This window comes from Hyperolius riggenbachi, chromosome 4, assembly GCF_040937935.1.
Source record: "Hyperolius riggenbachi isolate aHypRig1 chromosome 4, aHypRig1.pri, whole genome shotgun sequence".
Lineage (NCBI taxonomy): Eukaryota > Metazoa > Chordata > Amphibia > Anura > Hyperoliidae > Hyperolius > Hyperolius riggenbachi.
The window spans coordinates 140,841,106-140,867,982 of NC_090649.1; the positions used below are offsets into that span (position 1 = coordinate 140,841,106).

Consider the following 26,877-nt stretch of genomic DNA (forward strand, 5'->3'; position numbering starts at 1 on the left):
TTTTTCACTTTTCAAAACCTTGTTTGACTATAGCTTAAAGGACTTCCAATGCAAACATCAAAATCTATCTTTTACTCATCTGGCGCTTCTTCCAGCCCCAAGCAGCAGTGTCAGTCCCTGGTCCTCTTCAGTGTCCCTGCTGGCCGCCCTCAATGGTGGCGTCCTGCCGGGGGGTCGGCTCTTCTGCACCTCTGCTCGCACTGCACCTGCGCACAACTACTGTGCAGGCGCAGTACAGGTCAGATGACATGGACGCACAGGCACAGAAGAGCTGACCCCACCGGCGGGTCGCTATCATTGCGGGTGGCCACTGGGGACACAGGAGAAGACTGGGGCTGCAGCAAGGGACTGAGATGGCTGTTCGGGGCTGGAAGAAGCCCCAGGTGAGTAAAAAATAGATTTTGAGGTTTGCATAGGATGTCCTTTAGGAGACGGAAGATAGATACTATTGTTTAGCAGTTTGACTGCAGAAATCAGATGACAGATCAGAGATAGCGAAAACTTCACTAATCTTTCTGCAAACATGAGACTTCACAAAACCATGGTTTTCTTAAAAAGACAAAATTACTGTGAAAGTGGTTTTAAAAGCAAATTTTGGGAATACACGGTTCGTTTCTGGCGCTCGATTATCCTCTCAATCGTTTTTGCCGCTCAATTCTGCAGTTGATTATTTTATCTTCCGCTTGTTTTTCTTATCTTTTTCCATTCACTTCTATCAGAAATCGAGCAGCGAAAGGATCGAAAGGGAGATCGGACATGTCGGAAATTATTTATCAAACCATCTAATCACCTCAAAAACGAACCGTGTATTCCCAGCATAACAGAAAGAAGTGCTACCAGTCTAGAACAATAGGTAGGGGGAGCTGTGTACATGGTGGTGGTGGCAAGTTTAGTGTCTAAGGAGAGGTTGTATGCCTGCCTGAAGAGGTGAGTTTTAAGGTTGTGCATAAAGAGAGTAAGTGTGGGTGAATGACTACTAACAGATAGTGGAAAGGAGTTCCAGAAAAGTGCTGAAATTCTAGAGAAGTCTTTTATACGTGAATAAGAAGAGGTGGTGACCAGAGAGGACATGCAGAGTGGTATCTGGAGACAAGTGTAGTTAGGGATGGGCGAGACTAGAGAGTACTTTGCGGATGAGACTTGGGCGCTTATTCCATTCACTCTTCCTCCTGAGTTTTCTCCTAGGAGATACATTTTCATTGTCTGTTTACAATATATCGTATACTATTGTTTTCTGGTGGCTTAAAAGGCATTTTATTGATAAAGTGTGAAAATACCACCTAGAAGAAAACTAATGAATTGCATAGGGCTATTAGGGCCTGATGGACAAAATTGCAGTAATATTGTGGCGCACAGATAACGCCTGGCAATATTACCCATACTTCCGGCAGTTACGCTTATAACATGGCCTGCAGTACTCAAGTAGCACTACTGCTGATACGGTAAAGAGCGTTACTAATGTTAACACTCCTTAGTAATGTGCGTTACTGTAGCAACAGGCACTCTACTCAAGAACTACGGGTTGCGCTAATCGTGTAACTTACGGTACTTGCTGCCAGAAGTAAGGGTAACATTGCTGTGCACTATCTGTACACGGCAGCATTACAGCAATTTAATCCATCAGGCATTTAGTAATTTAGGATTATCATACGAGTCTTTTTTTGGAATGTAGGAGGACATCTACACAAAACACTGAGCACATAAAACTCCAAGCACATAGTGTCCTGGATGAGATCTGAACCTGGGAAACCAGCACTACAAAGTGAGAGTGCTATCCACTATGCCACCCTATGCCCTAATATGCATTTTCTTGTATTAAACTACTCTTCTCTATCCTTGACAGCATGGTGGCGTGGTGGTTAGTGCCCTCGCCTTGCAGCGCTGGGTATCTGGTTCGAATCCCAGCCAGGTCAACATCTGTAAGGAGTTTGTATGATCTCCCCGTGTCTGTGTGGGTTTCCTCCGGGCACTCCGGCTTCCTCCCACATTCCAAAAATACAGATAAGTTAATTGGCATCCCCCTAAATTGGCCCTAGACTATGATACATGCACTATACAATACACACATCATATGACTATGGTAGGGATTAAAGTGTGAACCCCTCTGAGGGACAGTTAGTGACAAGACAATACTCTGTACAGCGCTGTGGAATATGTTGGCGCTATATAAATACATCTAATCAATGTGCCCCCCCTTCTGTTTCTGCAACAGACTTATACTACAGTTTATTATTTTGAAGTGAGTCATCATTACAAGACAGCAATGGGCAGATAAAGGCAAAAAAATGTGTGTGAGTTGAAAAATGCTACTTCATTCCATAGAGAATGTAATATGTGCAGGCGTCTAGCAAAAGAACGCTTGTAGCCTTATTGGATACCCAGTCCCTCATTTGTTCTGTCACTGCTGCCCCATTACAGTTACACCATAAAACAGCTGAACAGATTCATACGGTGATATAAGTACAGCGCTTGCCACACAAAACGATAGAGTGGGATAAAACAGCACATTCCCTTAATGATCTTCCCTGCAGTTTTTTTTTTCTCTCTCGGAGAGATCGTTCAGGGACCAAAAGTCACTAGGGCTTCCCTGTACAAACAAACAAGCCCTCATGTAGCAGCAGAGTTATCACTGTGATCTTCAGGGTTAGAGAGGCAGGCAGCTGGCGCACTCTCGAGATGCTACTGTGCTTTATGGAAACCGGACTCTGGGGAGACCACTGAAGATATTAACTCCTAGCCGAGCTGATAAATGCAGCATCAGCCAGCCAGTTATGTATAAGAGCACATTTGCTTCTTATACCCTGTTGTACCATTTCACCCTGGCTTGTTTTATATCAGGCAGACTGAAAACCCCGGAATAAAATGCAGCGTTTGATTTAATTTTCTGAGGTCCTTTTTCTTTTTTTTTTCCCTTTATCCTACAAGGTGATGAATGACAAACCGCTTTAATTGTTGGCAGGACCAAATATAGCCTGTTGATGAATGACAGCAACAGATGGTTAACTGGGTACATTGTGCCAAAGTTAAAGTATGCAAATTGTCTCCGTTTTTATGAGAAGAGGTACAAGCACAGGTGGTGATCTGGTCTACAGAACTCACAGAGGTCATTTCACAGACTGAACAGGTTTAGAACATACTGGCTGCTAAAAGGTCCCAGATACAACACAGGCAAACATTATGGGGAGCGCAAGCGCTTAAAATCTCTCTCGTGATCAGAATTCTACTGAATACACTTCATCGGTGAAAATTCAAGGCTACCTTAGGAAGTCTGTTGCAGGGTACTCAAATACATTTTTTTAAAGGACACTGAGGCGAAAATAAACAAATGAAATAAATCATTTTATCTATCTTCCTTCTCCTAAAAATGACTTTTTTAAGATATTCCACAGTTTTAGTTTATGTTTAAATCTTTTTAAGTTTTAACTTTTTTATTGTTTTTGCTCAATGACACATTCATTGAAGTATGCCAGAGCTAAAATCTATGAACAAATGACCCTTTTTATCTCTTTCCTGCTCTCATAAGCCAATTTCTGCTAGGAAACTGGAGTCAGTACTGAGTCAGCCACTTAGATACCTGATATTTAACTCTTTCAGGCAGAGAAAGAAAAAAAGGAACACAGCCTAGTTATTTGTGTGCTAGGCACTGTACATACCCATGTCTATCTCATCGTGTCACATGTCACCTCGGGTATCCTTTAATCTGTAGCATACAGACCATTTACCTTGCTTAAAGGATACCCAAGGCTAACAAAAAGAGCATGCTTTTATTTACTTGGGGCTTCTTCCAGCTTGCGTAGGCTTGTAGGTCCCTCGCTGTCCTTCGGTCCTCTTTCTCGATAGCTCGGTACAATGCATGACTTAAAGCACATACGATGACCCAGTGGCACGCCACCTTGCGCACAACATTAAGACTTGTAGCTGCACATGCGCAGAATGCTTCTGGCGACAGCCGCGCAATCAAGAAGGTGCACATCCGGGCCAGCGTATGTGCTGTAGTGCCTGACTTCTCGCACTTTTCCAGGCCAAACAGCGGTTCAAGGAAGAGGGCAGGAAGGACAGCAAAGGACTAACAAGCAGTGTTGCTTGCAAATTTTTGCCAAAGTCATTTTCACATCGCAAATACTATTATTGATTTTGAGAATATATACACAAAAATACATTGTATTTTCACAAGATAGTCAAAGGAAATAAGTGTTTCTTTCCGATGTGAAAATTTGGAGAATTTTTTTTTTTAAAACATCACAAACGTATTACAAAATGATCATTAAAGGTGTTTTTGAACGAATGCTGAATTTTACATCATTTTCGAAAAATAAATGTAAAAAGAATATCTACATTTTCCCTCTTCACTGCTTACAAGACTACGAGTGATGGAAGAAGCCCAAGGTAAGTAAAAGAACAATTGTTATTTTTTTATCCTTTAGTGCAAGTTGCAACCTGTGACTCAAAGTTGTTAAGAAATCACAACTGTTCTATAATGTTATCACACTCAGGGCACATCGTATTCAAATCATTCAAAATCTGTTGGCCCTCATACTACATAGAGGTGGTGAAATTGGTCAGTGATTGCCAATTAAAATTGGATGTGTGTATGCACCTAAAGGTGGCCATACACTGGTGTATTTGCCATCAGATTCGACCAACAGATAGATCCCTCTCTGATCTAATCTGATAAGAGAGACATCGTATGGCCACCTTTACTGCAAACAGATTGTGAATCGATTTCAGCCTGAAACCGATCACAATCTGTGGAGCTGCCGCCCCCCCACCCCCCCACATACATTACCTGCTCCGGCCGGCATGAGTCCCCTGGTCTTCTTCTCCGCTCCAGCCCCGCCACACTCCGGCTACTGAACTTCCTGTCCAGGGGAAGTTTAAACAGTAGAGGGCGCTCTACTGTTTAAACTTCCTGCCGGGACAGGAAGTTCTGTGTAGCTCTGGAGCCCGAAGCGGAGAAGAAGACCAGGGGACTCACGTTGGCTGGAGCAGGTAATGTATTACCACTGTATTGCGTCGGTCGTCGGGCATTCGAACGCCGCTAACGATGCACTCCCGACCCGCCGGCGACCGAGAAAAAACTTCCGCACGGACGGGTCGACGGGAATCGACGGGTTCTGTCAGCGGTGTGCGCGGCGATTTCACAGCCGTTTCGATCACTGTGATCGAAATGGCTGTATATCGGCGGGAAAATCGTTAGGTGTATGGCCCCCTTAAAACTGGACCCTATCTCATTTGCAAAGCCCCCATCAGTGATACAAAACTTTTTTTTTTCTTTTTCATTTTTTAAAATAGCTGTCAGCTTCTATTAACTGCATTAAATAAACACAACAGAAAGTGATATTAAAATGTGCTTTATTGCCTCATTTTTATGGCTTTTTACTATTGAATCCATATAAGATTTTTTACGCTAATTTTCTTTTAACAGATTTGCTTTTAAGACGTTTGATGAATAATGCACTACATTCAAAAGAACAAACAAAGTCCAACCTCAGGAGACTCGGAGACCATTTTACCACACATGTATCAAGATGTATAGATGTCAGGAAGAAATAAAATAATTCATTCACCTAAAGGCTGCCTCTTCCTTCTTGATAATGTATTGTTAAATAATTTAAGATTTTCTGCAACAAAGCAAATACCAGGAATGATGAGGTCTGTTCTTGCTTGGGGATTACATGCGAGCAAAAACAGAACAGGCTGCCAGAACGCTGTGACACTTGTAGTAATGAAGAAACATGCTAATGGGAATCCAAATATAATCCCAGCATTGACCACAAAGCAGTATTTCCAGCTACTCAAAGTGGTTCATTTACAAAAGGATATATTCAGGGTAAAGCATTGTTTATGTTTAGCATATAGTCCAATATCCAGAACAAACCTTTTTTTTTTTTTTTTTTTTAAATAAGACACTCTAAAACAGAGATATCTTTTGTCTATTTAGCATACACTGATAAAGTCTTTGAATAAATTCTTCAGATAGCAATATAAAACAGTTATACAAATAGACATATTGTACATGAATTTTACCAGGCTGCTGTGCACCACAAGGAAAATTGCAACACACAAATAGACAAAACAGGCAGCAGAAATCAGCTACAGGTTCAAAAAATACTGCTAACAGTATGTCTGTTATTTCAAGATCGAGAAATGCATTGAGGACAGTTTTGCTTTAAACATCCAGACAGTAGCCCCCCCCCCCCCCCCTTCAAATGGAAAATACAAATTATGCTCTCAAAATTATACTACGGTTGTTTGTGTGGTCTAATCTACATAGGACCTATGATCAGTGTTACAACAATTCAAGTGAAAATAAGTGTTGAAAGGTGGTAAAGAGCTTCACCAACTGTCATTCAGTAGCACAAGTGGAAGTGAGTGAAGGTATACGTCAAACAAAGCTGTCTAGTGTTCATCACTCAAAGTTGTTTGAAAAGGCAATGCCTCAGGCATTACAGACAAATGTCACATGTGCATGACCTAGGTGTTGTGTCTTCTAACAATCCTGTCCCTGTCCAGCAACAGCTACCAGACAGGTAAGTATGACACATGCCTACACCCACCTCCTCCCATGCTGTCCATGGGTGTCTGCTCGAGTTCTACTTTAAATAACACTGGAACATGCTATACTGAAAGCATTAAAGGCGCGTACACACACCGTATTTTTACACACGAAGGGGCTGTTAGACCCTCCAGCAGAGCGGTCGTTCTGCCTACAGTAGCACGTGTGTACAACCTGTCGGCAGACTGATGAGACTGTTTTTGACTGATCCGCACTGCACAGTAATGGTTATCATAAAGGTGCATTTACATACTATTGGCGTGTTTAGAGTCCAACTAAAGCCAAGATTAGACCAAAAATGTAACAGTAATTGGGATGATAAGTGAATAGAAGTTAAGTTTTGGGCAGAACACCTTTTTATGTTCCAGGTATGCTTTGTGGTGTAAAATAGTTTATTTTCTGTGCTTCTGGATTCAGTGGGTTAATCAGGTGCACCCATATAACACCCAAAATAGAAAGAACATTAGATGTCAGACTGCATTTCCTAAAATGGTGGGACCTTTAGTTTGTAGGAAATAGACGGTAAGCAATTATAAGTCATTACCATCAGAATGTATTAATAAGTGTAGACCTGCAGGAAAGCATGGCTACTCAATGGGTTTTTCAATTAAAAGTTACATTCTAAAGATAATGCTAATAATTTACAGTAAACAAACATAATGGTTTTGAAAAGTTCCCTGAGTTTTGAGTGTGGTTGGGACTTTTTCTCAGTGTTCTGAGAATTAAATACTGTATATGTGCCCAAATAGCCAGTACTGTTATGGGTGCTTAAAGGTAACCTAAAGTGAAAAAAATGTGGCCAGCTTAACTTACCTGGGGCTTCTTCCAGCCACCTGTAGTCCTCCTGGTCCCTCACTGTCTTTCCACACTCTTCTATTTGACAGCTGTACCCTCCAAAAGCTGAATTTGCAGGCCCAAGCTTTGAGCCTCCCAATCGCACTCCCGTACTATTGCACATGTGCCAAATGCTCTCGGCCACAGGAGCGTGATCAAGGAGGCACGTGGCTGGAGAGCAGTAGGGACACACACTGGCTAAATAGATCAAAGCAAAGCAAGGAACCAGTATGACTACGGGTGGCTGGAAGAAGTCCCATGTAAGATAAAATGGCCAAGTTACTTTCACTTTAGGTTAACTTAAAGGGCTCATTCATACTAGGAGAGTGTGCTGACAATAGGTTGGATGCAATAAACTGTGTTAAGCAGAATAATGTGCGCAGTTTTACCACACAAGAGTGTGAGCAGAATGTAATACATTACATGAAATGCATTAGGCTGTACTCATTGTGCAGTTTATAGCATACACCACAATGCTGCATACACCCCAAGATCCTATACGCCAACACACAGCCACCTGCAGTGCCAAAATTTATGACGCTAACCCTACTGAATTACGCTGATTAGAGCAGTATACATGCAGCAGTGCACTTTTGGAGGGTGCTGCATCACAATGATAGGGTTTTTTCTTTGGTGATTTTTGTAAGGGCCAAGAAGGCAAGAATACCTAGGTGAGAAGTAGGGAAGAGACCGGGAGTATAGTTAGGTATAGGGAGGATAAACTTATATAGATATATAGTCACAAAGGTGGGTTGCAGTTCCAGCAACCACCGTATAGGCCTGCAAGGAATTAACCATCCAGCTCGGTACTCCAGGTCCTGCTGAATACTGAATGGTCGCTCTCCTGTAGTACGATAGACTTTCCAGAAAAACTGCAAAGCTATTACCTCCAAAGGAGGTCTGACTGGTAATGGGTAGGATGGAGGCGCCCAGTGTGTGCTCTGTTTCATTATTTTTAAACATAAATAAAAAATTATATAATAAAAAGAGAGGTCAATACTTACCTCTGCAGAAGATATAGACACCAGTTCAACTGGAAAAAAGTTTTCATTCAAAAGCAATCTCAGGTCAATACAAAATGCCTTGATAGCATAGGGGACAGCATGTAGGCACCTCTAATACCTCAATAATCAGCACAATGCATCCATATGAACGGTGTACATTGCTTTTCATGCAATAAGGTCTGAAGCGCATTCAAAATACCAAGTTCTCTAGAAAAAAATGCATTGCCCCAAAAAGCAAAGTAGTACATTTACAGATAAAGTCTGGCTAGAATACAAAATATATACCTACAGAATCATGACTGCATAATGTTTATCCTTATGCATTACTGCAGTTGCTTTTGAAAATATAAAAAGCAAACTTGCCAACACTTAAAGCTGCAAGTCTAAAATGAAAAAAAAAAAAAAAATCATCGACCTCTTTCTGTGGCTTTATAAATAGTAATAGTACTACCGGGAGAACCAAAAGTATTTCTGAGTGCTCTCAGGCACAAAGCCCTAGGCTTTTATGCCCAGACAAATAACGCAAAGCATGCTACTCTGATTTCCACACTAATACACATCTTCTATATATCCATTTCTGTTGCTGACATTCACCAATATGTTATTGTGCTGCTTTCTTTTTTTAACCTTAAAAACGCTGAAGAAAACAGGAAGGTCTGAAGAGCTTAAAAGCCATTACGAGTCAAATGAATGGAATAAAAGTTGAATCAGAATGTCCTTCATACGCTGCAGTCTTTTATTATAAAATGAATTTCCCAAAAGTATCCTTGTGTTAAAAATAACAAGTACTAATAACCATTTATTTTTGTAGTGGGAACTGGAAGTGATATGCCGCGAGACATATGCTGATTGCATGGAAAATAATATAATTAATGGTTCCAGATCTACAGGAATTGCTAATATTCTACTTCCAAAAACCTTGGACATCATATTGCTTGAAAATGAGTCAAACTTTCTTTTTAAGACAGTAATGGTCCCTCTGCTAGCGTATCTCGCAGTACTTCCGTGTGTAACTACAAGTTATATTGTCATGTGCTGCGCATGCAGGGTAATATTACAGTGTAATGAGGAATCAACACAATTGGAACTTAAGTTTAAATTCAAAGTATAGGTGGTCATACATCAGGCGACTTGGCAGCCAATTAACCATGCGATTCAATTATTATAATTGGATGAAAATTGGTGCCGCCAAGAGTATGCCCCATCGTTGCACGTATCAATTGGATATGCTGCAAGATGTAGGGCAGACATTTTGAAAAAGAAAGAGGAGATCCGGGCACCAAATGAATATGCAAATCCTCCACTATTTTATTTCATTCCCATCATAGACAAGATACACCTATACAAGCAACCATCTGACAGCTGTTTCGCAAGCTCCTGCTTGCTTCCTCAGAGATCAAGTGCTTTTAATCCGGAGGCACAGGGAGTAATCCATCATACCCCTGGCAGCCTGCCACGAAAGCATCTAGTGCTGATCAATCCTTATTTAACTGCAAATGTAGGTCAGACATGCTTGATCTGGTGCGCAGCAGTAGAGGCGTGCCATAGCGGGACAAGCGACGAACACGACAGAACCCCCAGTGCTGTCTCCCCTAGTGCAGTATACTTAACTTGTCTGTGTTTGCTAATGGGCTCCACGCTCCGTCCATATATGCGCCCCATGTAGTTGCCAGCATATATGTGGACGCGTGTGGACATAGGACTATTGTAGGGATTAGATTGTGAGCTCCTCTGATGGAGAGCTAGAGACATTACTATATATAATCTGTAAAGGGCTGCAGAAGATGTTGGTGCTATCTAAATAATAAATACAAATTAATATGTGATCACAGAGACCAATTCCACATCACAGTGGAGCAGTCCAACCACGACTCGTGCTAGAGTCACACCACCATAGCATGACTGTGGACCCACCACCCTTGCATGTGGAGCTGGCTGTTTGTGATCCACCCACCTGTACTTTGAAATTCTACAATACAAAGTATATATATATATATATATATATATATATATATATATATATATATATATATATATATATATATATATATATATATATATATATATATATATACAGGTAGTCCCTAACTTGGATTAAGTGTTTCCATGGGAACAAGCCAAAACATTTTTTCAAATTGGACTTGCAGTTTTTGAGAAAATCGATTTTAAACAATTATAACAAAAAATGGCTTTTAAACTTGTATAAGCAGGCACAGAGAGCAGAAGTGGCACAGAGGGGGACACTGGAGGCACAGGGGGGCACAGAAGAGGTACAGGGGACAGTGATAGCACATTGTTCCGACTTAAGAACAGATTCAGGTTAAGAACGAACCTACAGTCCCCATCTTGTTTGTTAACCGGGGACTACCTGTATTGCATTTTCATTGGCAATGAAAATGAACTAATCATGAATCAGCGTTTAGTAATTCCATGTGGTTTGGTTAACGAAAAAGTATTAGGATGAGTTTCTAAGGGTTTGTTCAGCTCTCAGTATTCTTAAAATTTCTGTTTTATGTTAATGTTTTTAGGACATCGGACATGTGCCTTCCTTTAGAATTTAACTGCACAAGTAAACCTTAAGGCCCCGTTCACACTGCACGCGTTTGTGTCCGTTTTTAAGGTACGCGTTTTGTGTGCGTTTTACGAGGGCCAGAAAAATCAATACAAAGGTATGGCCCTCGTTCACATATACGCGTGGCAAACGTATGCGTGTCAGAAACGCATAGTTGGATGCATTTCTGTGCGTCGCGCACAGAAACGCATTGCAATGAAAGTCAATGGGCGCGCACTAAAAACGCATGGCATGCGTTTTTGTATGCGTATTCGGGTGCGTTTCTCGTCGGAAGTGTAGCTGACATCCGGCGTGACGCACTTCCTTTGCAAGATGGCGGCGAGGAAGAAGAGAGGAGGGCGCGGCTCGGGCTCCGCACGCAATAGCGGGGGAACAGTCGTCCGGAAGCTAATTTGTACAGAGGAGCTGATAGTGAGGGTTCAGGAGCATCCTGAACTCTATGACAAGGGGCATCCCAGGTACAAAGAGGGGAACCGTGCCATGTACATCTGGATGCAGATAGCACAGACCTTCTATACTGAGGAATGGGATGATTTCACTGAATTACAGCGAGAGGAACTTGGTAAGTGCATGGGGACCACTGTTGGTGTATACTGGGGCCTATCTGCCTACCTATCACTGGGGACCACCTGCCTAGCTGTCACTGGGGACCACCTGCCTGCCTGTCACTGGGGTCTATCTGCCTAGCTGTCACTGGGGCCTATCTGCCTACCTATCACTGGGGACCACCTGCCTAGCTGTCACTGGGGACCACCTGCCTGCCTGTCACTGGGGCCTATCTGTCTAGCTGTCACTGGGGCCTATCTGCCTACCTATCACTGGGGACCACCTGCCTACCTATCACTGGGGCCTATCTGCCTACCTATCACTGGGGACCACCTGCCTGCCTGTCACTGGGGCCTATCTGCCTAGCTGTCACTGGGGCCTATCTGCCTACCTATCACTGGGGACCACCTGCCTGCCTATCACTGGGGACCACCTGCCTGCCTGTCACTGGGGCCTATCTGCCTAGCTGTCACTGGGGCCTATCTGCCTACCTATCACTGGGGACCACCTGCCTACCTATCACTGGGGACCACCTGCCTACCTATCACTGGGGACCACCTGCCTGCCTGTCACTGGGGCCTATCTGCCTAGCTGTCACTGGGGCCTATCTGCCTACCTATCACTGGGGACCACCTGCCTACCTATCACTGGGGACCACCTGCCTGCCTGTCACTGGGGCCTATCTGCCTAGCTGTCACTGGGGCCTATCTGCCTACCTATCACTGGGGACCACCTGCCTACCTATCACTGGGGACCACCTGCCTACCTATCACTGGGGACCACCTGCCTGCCTGTCACTGGGGCCTATCTGCCTAGCTGTCACTGGGGCCTATCTGCCTACCTATCACTGGGGACCACCTGCCTAGCTGTCACTGGGGACCACCTGCATGTGGCATTCAACCACTATTGATGATTGGGCTATGTGTAATATATTGAAATGAAATATGATGTTGTGTTCTTCTTTCAGGATTTGAAGCTAAAACAAGATGGAGATCTGTCAAGGACAGTTACATCAGAGATTTAAAGTTAGAAATCCAAGAAAGTAGAAGTGGTGCTGGAGCTTCAACTAGAACGCCTTATAAGTATCGGGAGAACATGCAGTTTCTTCGGCCATGCGTCGAGCTGAGAGAGTAAGTTTTTGTTTTTTTTATGGAAGGCTTATGCTTTGTATGCCCATTGTCACATACAGCATAGTACACATCATACATTTTTGGCAAGGAATGTAAGTTACATTCACCATTCCAATACGGTGGCCATACACTAATCACTTTGACATACAAGTTACCAACAGATACAATCCCTCTCTGATCTACAACTTATTGCAAGCCACCTTTAATCTGCAGTTTGTAGCCAAACTGTCCTTTAATGCATGTAATTGTACAACATCTGATACGACAAATGCATACAGACATTTGTACGGTGTCTACTTCGTACACATAACATCGCTGAAGAATTCGCATAAAACATGTAAAAAGGAGTGGACACACGCAGTACAGAAGGCAATGGCTTCTGTACTGTAGCTTTCTGTAGTGTGTGTGTACGCACCTTAATATCTAAACAATGTTTTTAAAAATTTTTGTTTTGTATTATGCTCCTTTGTACTTGCACTATCTTCATCACTTGTGGCCTCTTTATTTCTTATCATTTCGATGCCGGATAAGTACGTAAGTATACTGTGGAAGAGTTAACAATGAATATTTTCTCTTCTAGTTCCAGGACAGAACTACAAAACAGAATGCTTGTGTGTACATTTATTGAAATTTCTTTTCCCTTTGTCAGAGGTGTCATTTATGAAATCAAAAGTACTAAAATGTGTGCTATTGTGTTTTTCCAAACAGAACGCAGGATAATATACCGCTAGCTATTACCCTTGATGACAACAGCAATTCAAATCTGGATTGTGTGGGTGAGGCTGGAAGTGAGACACAAGAAAGGCCAACAACCTCAGAGGTGCAGGAATCTGAGGAGAACACTGCCTCGCGACGCCAGGTTGCTGGAGCGACTCGAGGAAATGCAAGAGAGCAAGCGAAAAATAAAAATAAAAGTAATGATAATGAACAACTCATGACTTCTTTGAAGTCTGTTGTGACTGTCATGGAACAGCAGAAAAGCAATGCTTATGTGTTGGCTATGAGTCTGATTCCTCTCATTGAGGAAGTTCCAAAAGAGCAAATGTTTAACTTGAGGCGTGTATTGATAGATGCCATACAGAGTTGTATTCCTAAACCTGCTTCAGAAGCTTCTAATCGTACACCAGCTGTCACACCACAACCGCGTGTCGAATTAGATTTGAATCAGATCAGGTACAGTCAAAGTAACGTGCAACATGTGCAAGTCCCAGGTGTTCCTGTTCATCGCCCACTTTGTGGCCCCCCTTCCAATGTAAGTACCAGAGGTACTGAACAGGTAGCTGGTAATTACTTGCAAGTGCCTGAAATCAATAACAACCCTTACATGCATCCCCGGGAAGGGCCCTTTTCACCTTACTCAAATGCAAATGTGCAAGGTGCTAGCAGTGGTCATATGCAACGACAAAGTGAAGGCCCTCGTTATCTGTCTCAAACTCCGGCAACGGCCCCGACACCACCCACTGGCCCCAATGCTGAAGGTAATGTGTTCACAGAATCTTTGAGGTCAACTTCATTTTCCTATCAAGAATCCCTGTACTTTGAGAATCTATAGGTCATAACGTTTTATGAAACAAGGTTTGGTTACAGTACAGTTAAGTTCTTTAATATTTAAAGGTTTGTAAAGGAAAGTTTGTTGTTACAAATGTTGTTTATTTTAAGGAGAGAATGTACTTTGGTACATGTTTGTTGAGACGCACTATTATGTTCATCCCAGTGTTATATGCAAGGTAACATTACCAGCAATGAAACGCCCCCCCAAAAAAAGTTGCTAAGTGCGTGGTTACACACACATGTCTTGTAACATGCCGCTACGGTTCATGACATGTGAACCTGAGGCTATACAGTGTTAACAATAGACCAATGCAGAAGAAACAAAAATTTGCACCTTTCTGTAACAATTTTATGTATGATGCAATGAAATGCAACATGCTCCATTGTTATTCCTTTCTTCAGTATTTCCATGTGCCATTGTGTTGCAGAGGTAAATGGAATGGAATAGCAAAAAACCTGAACCATGTACATTTCAATTATGATACATACCCTCGTTACATAGGCGTACAATGATTTGTTTTCTGTACATTGGTATTTAAAGAAAAAACTACCCTGTAATCTTTCTTCCTTGTTTATGCATTCGTGTAGCAAAGGCCTCAGAAGGACTCAGTGAGACCTCGGCTCATTTTGTACTTTCAATCTTGATTTTATCAACAATACAAAAAAGCTGAATCATTACAGCACAACCACAAGTACGCAGCCTTGCTCTTTAAAACCCTCATACAACTCTGACTCCACTATAATACTCCCATAAAGAAGGCAGACTGCATATTCACAAATTTGTTAACTCAGGACTGAGTACTGGAAAAGTGTACTGTACAGGATGAAAACAAAGCAGGGTAGTTTTTTTTTACTGGCCGCAGTACTGTATATGACGATCTATATGCAAGTGCTTCATTGTTGAGTCCACGTTTAGATAACACATGTTTTGCTATGTTACATCTTGGTTATGTTGATGGTAAATACAGTAAGCATACACAGAGGGAAGTCTTTAGTAGTGCACAAGCACATGACCTGACACGTTTAGTCACAGTACACTGGGGCGTATGAAGACCTAATAAAAGGTTAAGGTACTGATTTATGTACAAGACTTTGAAATAGTTGCTTATGTTGTATGTTACCTTCATGTTCAGTGCACCAAACAAGCAGCAACGTTAGTAGTATATTGTACACTGCAATTTATAAGAACAATGCTGTATTGGTGTATGATGTGTTGCGCACAACCAAATGGCGCTTTGCAAGAGATGTTGTCTTTAAAACAACAACAAATAAACATGTTAAATGTTCCCTATTGCTTTGTCACTATATTTCAGCTTTTCAGAATAACTATTCTTAAATCACTACAATTGCAGTAAATGTGTTTGTGCATTATAATCCTGTATTCCCATGGATCACATCCATGTCTAATGTTTCAAAGGACCACATCTGTTCACAATCTTCGGCCCCACCTTTGTCATATCAAGAATTTGGAGTTCACATGCTCTGCCACCTGGTGGACAGGGCTGAACTTGCTGTTGGAAAAATATAACCTTCTGAACACAGTCAACACCATTCCCGTGTGTAAATTAGAGGTGTACACGACATACACAAATAAACACGTGTGCATACATGGAATCCTTGGTGATGTGAGATTTCCAAGATGTACGTGTAAACTGGGAAGCATATAAGAATATGATATGTAATTAATACAACATTCAAAACCAGTAACAGTTGGTAGCAGGGGATGCAAATTTATTTAGTACACATTGGCACATGAAGTAAATTGTTAGGCTGCATTGCTATTGCTTGTACCAATGTTTCCATAGATAGTTAGCACATGTTAACACATAATGTGCAAGCTGATCTCTCAGACGAATAGCATTTATGGTTGCTCTTGGAGCTGCTCTGTGAGATGCCATGCTAATGGGGGTATCCGACTCGTCCAGATTAACCCCTTCTTTGTCCCTCACAAAATTATGTAATACACAAGCTGCCTTAATAACACACACGGCATTCTCAGGGGTCATTTGCAGAGACCCCTGAAAAATTTTCCATTTGGACGCCAATATACCAAAGGCACATTCTACCATGCGTCGTGCTCTACATAAGCGATAATTAAAGTTCCGCTTAGTATGATCTAGACCATGTTGCGAGTAGGGACGCATAATGTAACTTGACAGTCCAAACGCCTCATCACCGACCAAAAAAAAAGGTCGATTAGGGCCCGACTGTCCAGGCCATGGTTTGGGATTTGAAAGTTTAGTTGACCGCTTTCCAATAAACGTCCAAATTTGGAATTTTTGTAAATTGTAGAGTCAGCACTGCTTCCAAAGGACCCGACATCAACGTACAGGAATTTGTAATCTGCATCAACTATAGCCAACAACACCAAGGAGAAGTATTTTTTATAATTAAAAAATCTGCTTCCACTACATGGAGGGCTAACAATCCTGACGTGCTTCCCATCTATGGCGCCGATACAATGTGGAAAATTGCATCTACGCCAGTATAAATCAGCAACTTCTAACCATTTTCTGGTATCAGGAAATACCATATATGCAGGTTGCAACTTTTGCCATAAAACCCTGCAGGTACTAAGCACCACTGTCTGGACAGTGCTTTTTCCCAAACGGAACTCCAAGTGTAGTGAGCTGTATGAATGTCCCGATGCAAGAAATCTGAAAGAAATTAAAGGTAAGTAGACATTAGCCGCCAACAATTCCAAATTGTATATCAGATGATTACTACATAAGCACATACAAAAATAACACCACTAATATCATGATAAAGTGAGCTAAAGTGCCCCTCTCACCAATTCTAAATGCAACCACGGGGGTCACATGGTCTGGTAAACAGCATGTGAACGCTAATGCGCATGCAAAGTATGTCTGCGCCTACGCAGTAACGTCCATATAAAGTTAACACAACCACGTGACCCCTGCGGTGGAAATCACCAGAGGCCGGGATGGTACATGATCTGGCGAGGCTGCCATTCACCAACGAAGAGGTGGAGGAGACACAGGAACAGCAGTAGGGGCACAGGACTGCTGCCGTGGGCTATAGGAATCACCAGGTAAGTGAAAGTTTTTTTCTCTCTACACAGCATTCCTTACCACAGGGGATACCAGTACACCGGCACACTCTACTAACACATAAACAGTTGTGTGTGTCAACAGGGGATACATAGCAAAAGGAGGAGAGGACAATGGTGCTACAGATGTTATTACTATATGAATCCAGACAACTACTGCTTAACCAGTTGCCAACCACGCACTCAAAACACGCGTCGGCAAAGTGGTAGCTGCAGGACCAGCACATCTGCGTTGCCGGCTGCTGGGAAATTAATCAGGAAGCAGCCGCTCGCGCGAACAACTGCTTCCTGTCAATTCACGGTGGGGGGCTCCGTGAATAGCCTGCAGGCCGCCTATCGCGGCTCACAGGAAATGTAAACACAAGCAGAAATAATCCGCTTTGTTTACATTTTTACACCGTTGCTAACACTAGACGCGTTTTACTAGATCAGCGATCCCCGGCCAATCAGCGGCCGGGGATCGCTGTCACATGACCGTGGGGAGTGTGTTAGAGACTGCACAGGACAGATCCGTTCCTGTGCAGCCTCCGATCTCCGGGGCAGGGAAGGAGGAGAGGGAGAGGGAGAATCCTGCGATAGAGGGGACTTTGAGGTGCCCCCCCCCCCGCCAGCCACACGCAGGCAGGAGCGATCAGACCCCCCCCCCAGGCACATCATCCCCCTAGTGGGGAAAAAGGGGGCGATCTGGTCACTCTGCCTGTTCTTTGATCTGTGCTGTGGGCTGTAGAGCCTACCCAGCACAGATCAGCGAAACCAGCGCTGGTCCTTAAGGGGGGGTAAATGCTGGGTCCACAAGTGGTTAACATACTGTGAGTTCTAACACACATTACCTCAATGTCAGCAAAAGCCTTTCCGTTGGGGACACGGCCTGGCGAAACGTCGTATCTTGGTGTTTCAAATCATGATATACCACAGCTAAGATCTCATCAAAACTGCAACACAAATCAACACAATATGTTAACATGTTTCTGCTCATCACAATCTGTACATAATCTACCCAAATAAGCATCTGTTTTCAAACACCACTTACCTAGCAATGGACATTCTTGCGTACGCGAAAAACTTGTCTGGGTGCTTTCGTAGATCCGAATAGAGGGTGGCAAACTGCCCTTTATCGCTGCGATCCGTCAGCAGAGGATGTACCCAGAATCTCCTCACTCTCACAGTACGCCTCCTCATCAACAAAACAATTATAAGTAATGCCAATACAGCCAAAGCAGACATTTTTAGTTTCAACTCACACAAATCACTCCTTTCACCTTCAAAACTCCTTCAAACCCACACAGAAAGGAAGTGACATCAGAAGTTCTTCAAGAAAAAAAAAAAAAAAAACATTTGGTATACACCTCTTCCAGGTATGATCAAAAACGCATAAGGAAAAAACGCATACAAACGCATTACAAAAACGCGTACAAACGCGTACAAACGCATGCGTTTTTCCAGTGCGTTTACTACATGCGTTCTGCACGTTTTCCACACGCACATAATATGAACAGGGCCTAAATCTTAAGGGACAAGCGATGCAACAAAATAAAACTATTTTTACTTACCTGAGGCTTCTTCCAGCTCCTACAAGTCATGTGTGTCCCTCACCGCAGCTCTGCTCTTCACCCGTCTCCTGCTGGCAGCCTCTGAAAATTGCACGGCTGCCAGGCAACTGATATTGTTTGAAAGGAAATAAATATGGCAGCCTCCATATCCCTCTTCCCTCACTTCAGTTGTCTAACTGAAGTGAGAAGAATATACCAGTTGCCTGGCAGTCCTGCTGATCTATTTGGCTGCAGTAGTGTCTGAATCACATTAGAAAACCATTTCTGGTCAGATCTGACAATAATGTCTGACACACCTGATCTACATATGCTTGTCCAGGGCCTAGGGCTAAAAGTATTAGAAGCAGAGGATCAGCGAGATAGCCAGGCAACTGGTATTGCTTAAAAGGAGATAACTATGGCAGCCTCCATATACCTCTAACTTCAGCTGTCCTTTAAGTGGGAATCTATTTCACCACATGTGTGTGTGTGTGTGTACACACACACACACACACACACACACACACACACACACATATGCATACACACACATATACACACACACACATATACATACACACACACATATACATACACATATCCATATACACACACACACACGCACATATACATACACACACATATACATACACACATATACATACACACACATATACATACAAACACACACACACCAAAAAAAGAAGTTCTGTGCATTCAGCACCAGCAGACTAAACTAGACATTGTTTTGTTCAACAAAACCACCTTGGTACATTGTGGGAAGCTGGCATGACCTTTAAATCTCCTGAAATCTCTAGATATTAACTTTTAATACAATGGCTTATCCCTTTTCTGATGCTGCCATTCTATTAAATTCTAGTCCCAGGCTATAATAGTATTGCTTCCTTTTTATTGCAGACTATTAGCTGTAAAGCCAAATGAGGTCTAGTTTACAAGGACCAAAATGACCATGCCCTCCTTATCACGACCAACAAACATTTTTGTAGCCGATATACTGCAGGACTAGGGACCTGTAATTCTAAATCTAGCTGCACGCTTCAGGGTACTTCATAGGGATGTCTGATTGTATTGTACCAGCTCAAGGTCTGCATTTTGGCTGCCTCCAAGGTAAATAGACTATTTCATTGAAAACATATAAAGGAAATAGCTGTATATACTCGAGTATAAGTCTAGAAATTCAGGTCTGACTGACTGAATTAATAAAAAGTACAGGGTTCGACTTATACACGAGTCATGGGCAACACTGAGCACTCTGAGTAATATGTGTATTATTAGCAACATTTGCAGCAATTTATCCAGTGGTAAGTGACACTTTCTTGATAAAGGAAATGCCAAGAAAGCACAGGTCTTAAAGTCCTAGCCACAACAATCAACAAGGGGCAGGGGGAAAATACTGGGCTGCAGGAAGGGGGGTTAATAATTGCTGCACTTGGGGGCCTGGAGGTGTTAATGGCTGCAATACTGTATACCCTCCTGGCCCCCAAGTGCAGCTGTTAATTCTTCCTGGTCCCAAAGTGCAGTCATTAACTTTGCTGGGTAGACTTATACTTGAGTCCATAACAAATTTCAGTTTAAGAGGATCGAATATTGGAGTCGACTTATAAACGAGGTCGACTTGTATTAGAATATATACGGTACTATTTTTACTTTGTTTTTATTAGTAAATATTATCGGAAAGATAAAAAACTATTATTGTGTGGTCTAAAAGTCAGAATTTCTACTTTGCTCTAAAAGATTCCTTACAGCTTTAAAGCTACTATCACAGAATTTTTTTTTTAGCAGAACTTCACTGAAATGGTTAAACAACGCACTTTCTTCTGCTATTCAGCTTCAAATCTGCATCCAAACTGGAGATAACAGTATCTGTGTTTACATTCCTATGTTGATACACTTGTGTGTAACAAGTAAAAAGCACTCTCTGAGCAGCTGTCTGCTTCAGGTACATACACAGTTCAGAACAACTCATTAGAAAATGTTTATATATAATAAAAACAGTAAGAATAAAATGCAATGGCAGCTTTCAGGGCAAGAAAAACGACACTTTGGAAACTTGTAATTTGTAGACAGACAATATTACTTGTGAACAAAAGCAAATACGATAACTAAATGAATAATAAAAAGTAGAAAAACACATTTTTATTGAATGTTATGTCAGAGTTTCAGACCACATTAAAGGACAACTGAACCGTAAGTGATATGGAGGCTGCCATATTTATTACCTTTTAAGCTATACTCATAACCTGGCTGTCCTGCTGATCCAATGCCTGTAATACTTTTAGCCTATGACCCTGAACAAGCATGCAGCAGATCAGGTGTTTCTGGCATAATTGTCAGATCTGACAAGATTATCTGCATGTTTGTTTCAGGTGTGATCCAGGCACTACTGCAGCCAAATAGATCAGCAGCAAATAGTATTGTTTAACCACTTAAGGACCACAGTCTTTTCGCCCCTTAAGGACTTTTTCTCCATTCAGACCACCATTCAGACCACTGCAGCTTTCACGGTTTATTGCTCGGTCATACAACCTACCACCTAAAGGAATTTTACCTCCTTTTCTTGTCACTAATACAGCTTTCTTTTGCTGCTATTTGATTGCTGCTGCGAGTTTTAGTTTTTATTATATTCATCAAAAAAGACATGAATTTTGGCAAAAAAATGACTTTTTTAACTTGCTGTGCTGACATTTTTCAAATAAAGTAAAATTTCCTATACATTTGAGCGCGAAAGTTATTCTGCTACATGTCTTTGATAAAAAAAAAAAAAACATTCAGTGTATATTTATTGGATTGGGTAAAAGTTATAGCGTTTACAAACTATGGTGCCAAAAGTGAATTTTCCCATTTTCAAGCATCTCTGACTTTTCTGCGCACCTGTCAGGTTTCATGAGGGGCTAAAATTCCAGGATAGTACAAATACCCCCCAAATGACCCCATTTTGGAAAGAAAACTTCCTAAAGTATTCAGTGAGAGGCATGGTGAGTTCATAGAAGATTTTATTTTTTGTCACAAGTTAGCGGAAAATGACACTTTGTGACAACAACAAAAAAAAAAAAAAGTTTCCATTTCTTCTAACTTGCGACAAAAAAAAATTAAATCTGCCACGGACTCACTATGCTCCTCTCTGAATACCTTGAAGTGTCTACTTTCCAAAATGGGGTCATTTGTGGGGTGTGTTCACTGTCCTGGCATTTTGGGGGGTCACTTGTGGGGTTCCTATACTGCCCTGGCACTTTAGGGGCCCTAAACCGTGAGGAGTAGTCTTGAACCCAAATGTCTCAAAATGACCTGTGAAATCCTAAAGGTACTCATTGGACTTTGGGCCCCTTAGCACAGTTAGGCTGCAAAAAAGTGTCACACATGTGATATCGCCGTACTCAGAAGAAGTAGTATAATGTGTTTTGTGGTGTATTTTTACATATAACCATGCTGGGTGGGAGAAATATCTCTGTAAATGACACATTTTTGATTTTTTTTTTACACACAATTGTCCATTTACAGAGAGATTTCTCCCAACCAGCATGGGTATGTGTAAAAATACACCACAAAACACATTATACTACTTCTCCTGAGTATGGCGATACCACATGTGTGACACTTTTTTGCAGCCTAGGTGCGCTAAGGGGCCCAACGTCCTATTCACAGGTCATTTTGAGGCATTTGTTTTCTAGACTACTCCTCACGGTTTAGGGCCCCTAAAATGCCAGGGCAGTATAGGAACCCCACAAGTGACTCCATTTTAGAAAGAAGACACCCCAAGGTATTCCGTTAGGGGTATGGTGAGTTCATAGAAGATTTTATTTTTTGTCACAAGTTAGTGAAAAATGACACTTTGTGAAAAAAACAATAAAAATCCAATTTCCGCTAACTTTTGACAAAAAATAAAATCTTCTATGAACTCATCATACACCTAACAGAATACCTTGGGGTGTCTTCTTTCTAAAATGGGGTCACTTGTGGGGTTCCTATACTGCCCTGGCATTTTACGGGCCCAAAACTGTGAGTAGTCTGGAAACCAAATTTCTCAAAATGACTGTTCAGGGGTATAAGCATCTGCAAATTTTGATGACAGGTGGTCTATGAGGGGGCAAATTTTGTGGAACCGGTCATAAGCAGGGTGGCCTCTTAGATGACAGGATGTTTTGGGCCTGATCTGATGGATAGGAGTGCTAGGGGGGTGACAGGAGGTGATTGATGGGTGTCTCAGGGGGCGGTTAGAGGGGAAAATAGATGCAATCAATGCACTGGGGAGGTGATCGGAAGGGGGTCTGAGGGGGATCTGAGGGTTTGGCCGAGTGATCAGGAGCCCACACGGGGCAAATTAGGGCCTGATCTGATGGGTAGGTGTGCTAGGGGGGTGACAGGAGGTGATTGATGGGTGTCTCAAGGTGTGATTAGAGGGGGGAAATAGATGCAAGCAATGCACTAGCGAGGTGATCAGGGCTGGGGTCTGAGGGCGTTCTGAGGTGTGGGCGGGTGATTGGGTGCCCGCAAGGGGCAGATTAGGGTCTAATCTGATGGGTAACAGTGACAGGTGGTGATAGGGGGTGATTGATGGGTAATTAGTGGGTGTTTAGAGGAGAAAAGAGATGTAAACACTGCACTTGGGAGGTGATCTGATGTCGGATCTGCGGGCGATCTATTGGTGTAGGTGGGTGATCAGATTGCCCGCAAGGGGCAGGTTAGGGGCTGATTGATGGGTGGCAGTGACAGGGGGTGATTGATGGGTGGCAGTGACAGGGGGTGATTGATAGGTGATTGACAGGTGATCAGTGGGTTATTACAGGGAATAACAGATGTAAATATTGCACTGGCGAATTGATAAGGGGGGGGTCTGAGGGCAATCTGAGCGTGTGGGCGGGTGATTGGGTGCCCGCAAGGGGCAGATTAGGGTCTAATCTGATGGGTAACAGTGACAGGTGGTGATAGGGGGTGATTGATGGGTAATTAGTGGGTGTTTAGAGGAGAGAAGAGATGTAAACACTGCACTTGGGAGGTGATCTGATGTCGGATCTGCGGGCGATCTATTGGTGTGGGTGGGTGATCAGATTGCCCGCAAGGGGCAGGTTAGGGGCTGATTGATGGGTAGCAGTGACAGGGGGTGATTGACGGGTGATTGACAGGTGATCAGGGGGGATAGATGCATACAGTACACGGGGGGGGGGGGGGGTCTGGGGAGAATCTGAGGGGTGGGGGGGTGATCAGGAGGGAGTAGGGGGCAGATTAGGGACTAAAAAAAAAATAGCGTTGACAGATAGTGACAGGGAGTGATTGATGGGTGATTAGGGGGGTGACTGGGTGCAAACAGTGATCTGGGGGTTAGGCAGGGGGGGGTCTAAAGGGTTCTGTGGGCGATCAGGGGGCAGGGGGGGGAAATCAGTGTGCTTGGGTGCAGACTAGGGTGGCTGCAGCCTGCCCTGGTAGTCCCTCGGACACTGGGACCACCAGGGCAGGAGGCAGCCAGTATAATAGGCTTTGTATACATTACAAAGCCTATTATACATGCATGCAGCGGCGATCCGGGTGCTAGTAACCCTCCGGCGCTTCCGAACGGCCGGCGGGTTACAGCAAACGGTGGACGGAGCCAGTCCCTGGCGGCTGATCGCGTCACGAATGATGCGATCGCCGCATAGCCACTCCCGCAGCCGCCCCCGCCGATGGGCGTATTGCGGTCGTTTGGGCCCGGACTTTGCCGCCGCCCATCGGCTGGGGGCGGTCCTCAAGTGGTTAAAAGGAAACAAATATGGCAGCCTCCATATTCTTCTCACTTCAGTTGTGCTTTCAGGCAATAACAGCACACACCCTACCATAATCATTCCTCTGCCCTAGTAACATCTACAGAACAACACTACTTTTTGCACACCCCTGTCAATCAGGGGCGTAGCAATAGCCATAGCAACTGCTATGGGCCCTGGAGAGAAGGGGCCCCCTAGTGGTACTTGATGTTTTCACTTTGTTGCTCCAACCTCTGCCTTTGTCTCAGTGCCCATGGACTATACAAAGTGTACATTTCATGGAAATATAAATTGCCCACTCAACTCATATCCATAGGGTAGGGGCAGGTGGCATTGCAAAATTTTGCTATAGAGCCCCAAAGGCTCGGTCTGTGCCACTGGTGTCAATTACAGCCTCCGCATCCCAGGATGTCTGCTATTTAGTGGTGTTTTACTTGTAAGGGAGCATCAGCATGTAAAGAAAACAAAATTCATTTTTATGAAAAAATGTTAATTAAAGAGAAAAATAGTGGATGATAAGAAGTCTGTGAATGTCTATGTTGTTATTAAGCAGGTCTGCACAAGCCATTTGTAATCTGGGGCAGCTGCCACAACAATGTTCAAAAGTAGTGAGGGTTTAATGGCCACATTTTGTTTCAGCGGCATTGTGGGTTCACCATGTGATTACTACTGTGAAATGATATTGCTACCAGCAGCTTTATAGAGATACCCCATACCACCCAATGCCATGACAATGCCTTTGTTTGCTACTGGCGGATTGCTGCTCTGTCTTTCCCAGCCCTCTTCAGAACTTAGACCACGAGCAATGTGACTTCTTTTAAATGCCACCAATCTACTACTGTCTTTAAAGTGAACTTGGACTTTTGCAGAGGACTCAAGGAAAACAGAAAGAGATGCACCGTGTGTTTTTAGAGAGAAGCGCCTGTCTAATTCCCCCTCATCTGTATGTAATCACACGTGTAATTTGATCTCTCAGTTGTGTTAGCTTAGAAATTCGGCAGTCCACAGCAGACCCAGCTAATATGTAAACAAAGGATGTTAACCCTTTGTCAGCTTCCTTGAAAGCAGGGAGCAGACACACTGAAAATTTATATTGCAGGAGTTCTGGAAGCTGTATTAAAGAAATGTTTTTCTTTGAAGATTATTATGCTGTTGCTGATCTTTGAGAGCAGAGAGGAAGTTCTGAGTTCAGATCCGCTTTAACTCAGGAAACTATCACATGTTTCGAGTTTCAGTTGACACGCTAGATTAGTTGCACTTAGAATATGATAGACTGGCATTAGTTTGAGGTCTGGTATGGGCTAATCTTGTTAAAGGCAATACAAGATAATTTGGATAAAAAAAAAAAAAAAATCTTGTTGCTGGTGCATGCAAATGACTGTAATCATAGAAATGCTGACTCACTATAGCTTCAGCAACCCCTATTGTATGGTAGGGCCTAAGCGAGTCGATCTACTTGAAACAATCATACCATTTCCTGATTATGAGTATTTCTGAATCACTTTCAATTAAAAATAATGAATAAAACAACATTCCAGCAAGTAATTTTGAAAAGGGAAATCATCGTGAATTGACTAGAATATATAGCACAAAGAATAAGTAAAATCCACTATGATCTAAATATACAGGGACACCACATCACTGGGAGGCAGGAGGCGCCCCCAAAAATAAGCATGGATGCAAAATGACTTGCCTCTAAGAAGAAGGGGCAACGCCAATGTCAAAGAAATTTTAATAAGCAGACACAAACATGTTAAAAAACAAAACAAAAAAACATTTTTTTGTCTGATTATTCAAATTTCTTTCTAACATTGGCATTGCCCCTTCTTCTTAGAGGTAAGCCATTTTGCATTTATTATATCCATGGTTATTTTATCCATCCCAGTGATATTGTTTACAGCCCCCTAGCTATTGGAGATTGCTGTCATTTGTTTTGTGTACCCAAACAATCGTTTTTTCTGGAGTGCGTTACAAGACAAAGAACCCGAGTGAGGATGAGATTTCCTCACTCGATTTTATACTGTGGTTTCTGCTGGTCTTGCAGCCCACCTTTGTGTGTACCTCATCACTTTGTTTTTATCCAGAACCTGGCGTTAAAGTGACTCCGAGCACCTCTCATGGGCATGCCTTTAAGACTCTGACCAGTACTGCAAAGTACTTAAAGTTGCATACCTTCTGTAGCTTGCGCTCTCTTCTTTCATTTGATCCCGTTCTACACAAAATAGTTTTCGTTGGATTTCAATTTAAAAATTGTGGCTGCCATCTTCGCTATGTTATAACTTCTGGGTCACCACTGTCTTCTCTGTTAGAGAAGTGCATCACTGAATAAAGA

At 42.7% G+C, this 26,877-nt stretch overlaps 1 protein-coding gene and 1 long non-coding RNA gene across 2 annotated transcripts in view; both read right to left on the reverse strand.

Annotated features, from left to right (window-relative positions):
- The window catches only part of CLSTN2 (calsyntenin 2), a 1,262,395-nt gene that overhangs the window by 1,023,773 nt on the left and 211,745 nt on the right, over positions 1 to 26,877 (reverse strand). The gene's annotated exons all lie outside the window — the stretch shown is intronic.
- LOC137570534 (uncharacterized) lies at positions 16,788 to 18,379 on the reverse strand. Its single transcript, XR_011031077.1, has 3 exons — positions 18,294 to 18,379; positions 18,094 to 18,195; positions 16,788 to 16,850 (listed from the first exon to the last, which is right to left on the reverse strand). It is a non-coding gene; the product is annotated as an uncharacterized lncRNA (long non-coding RNA).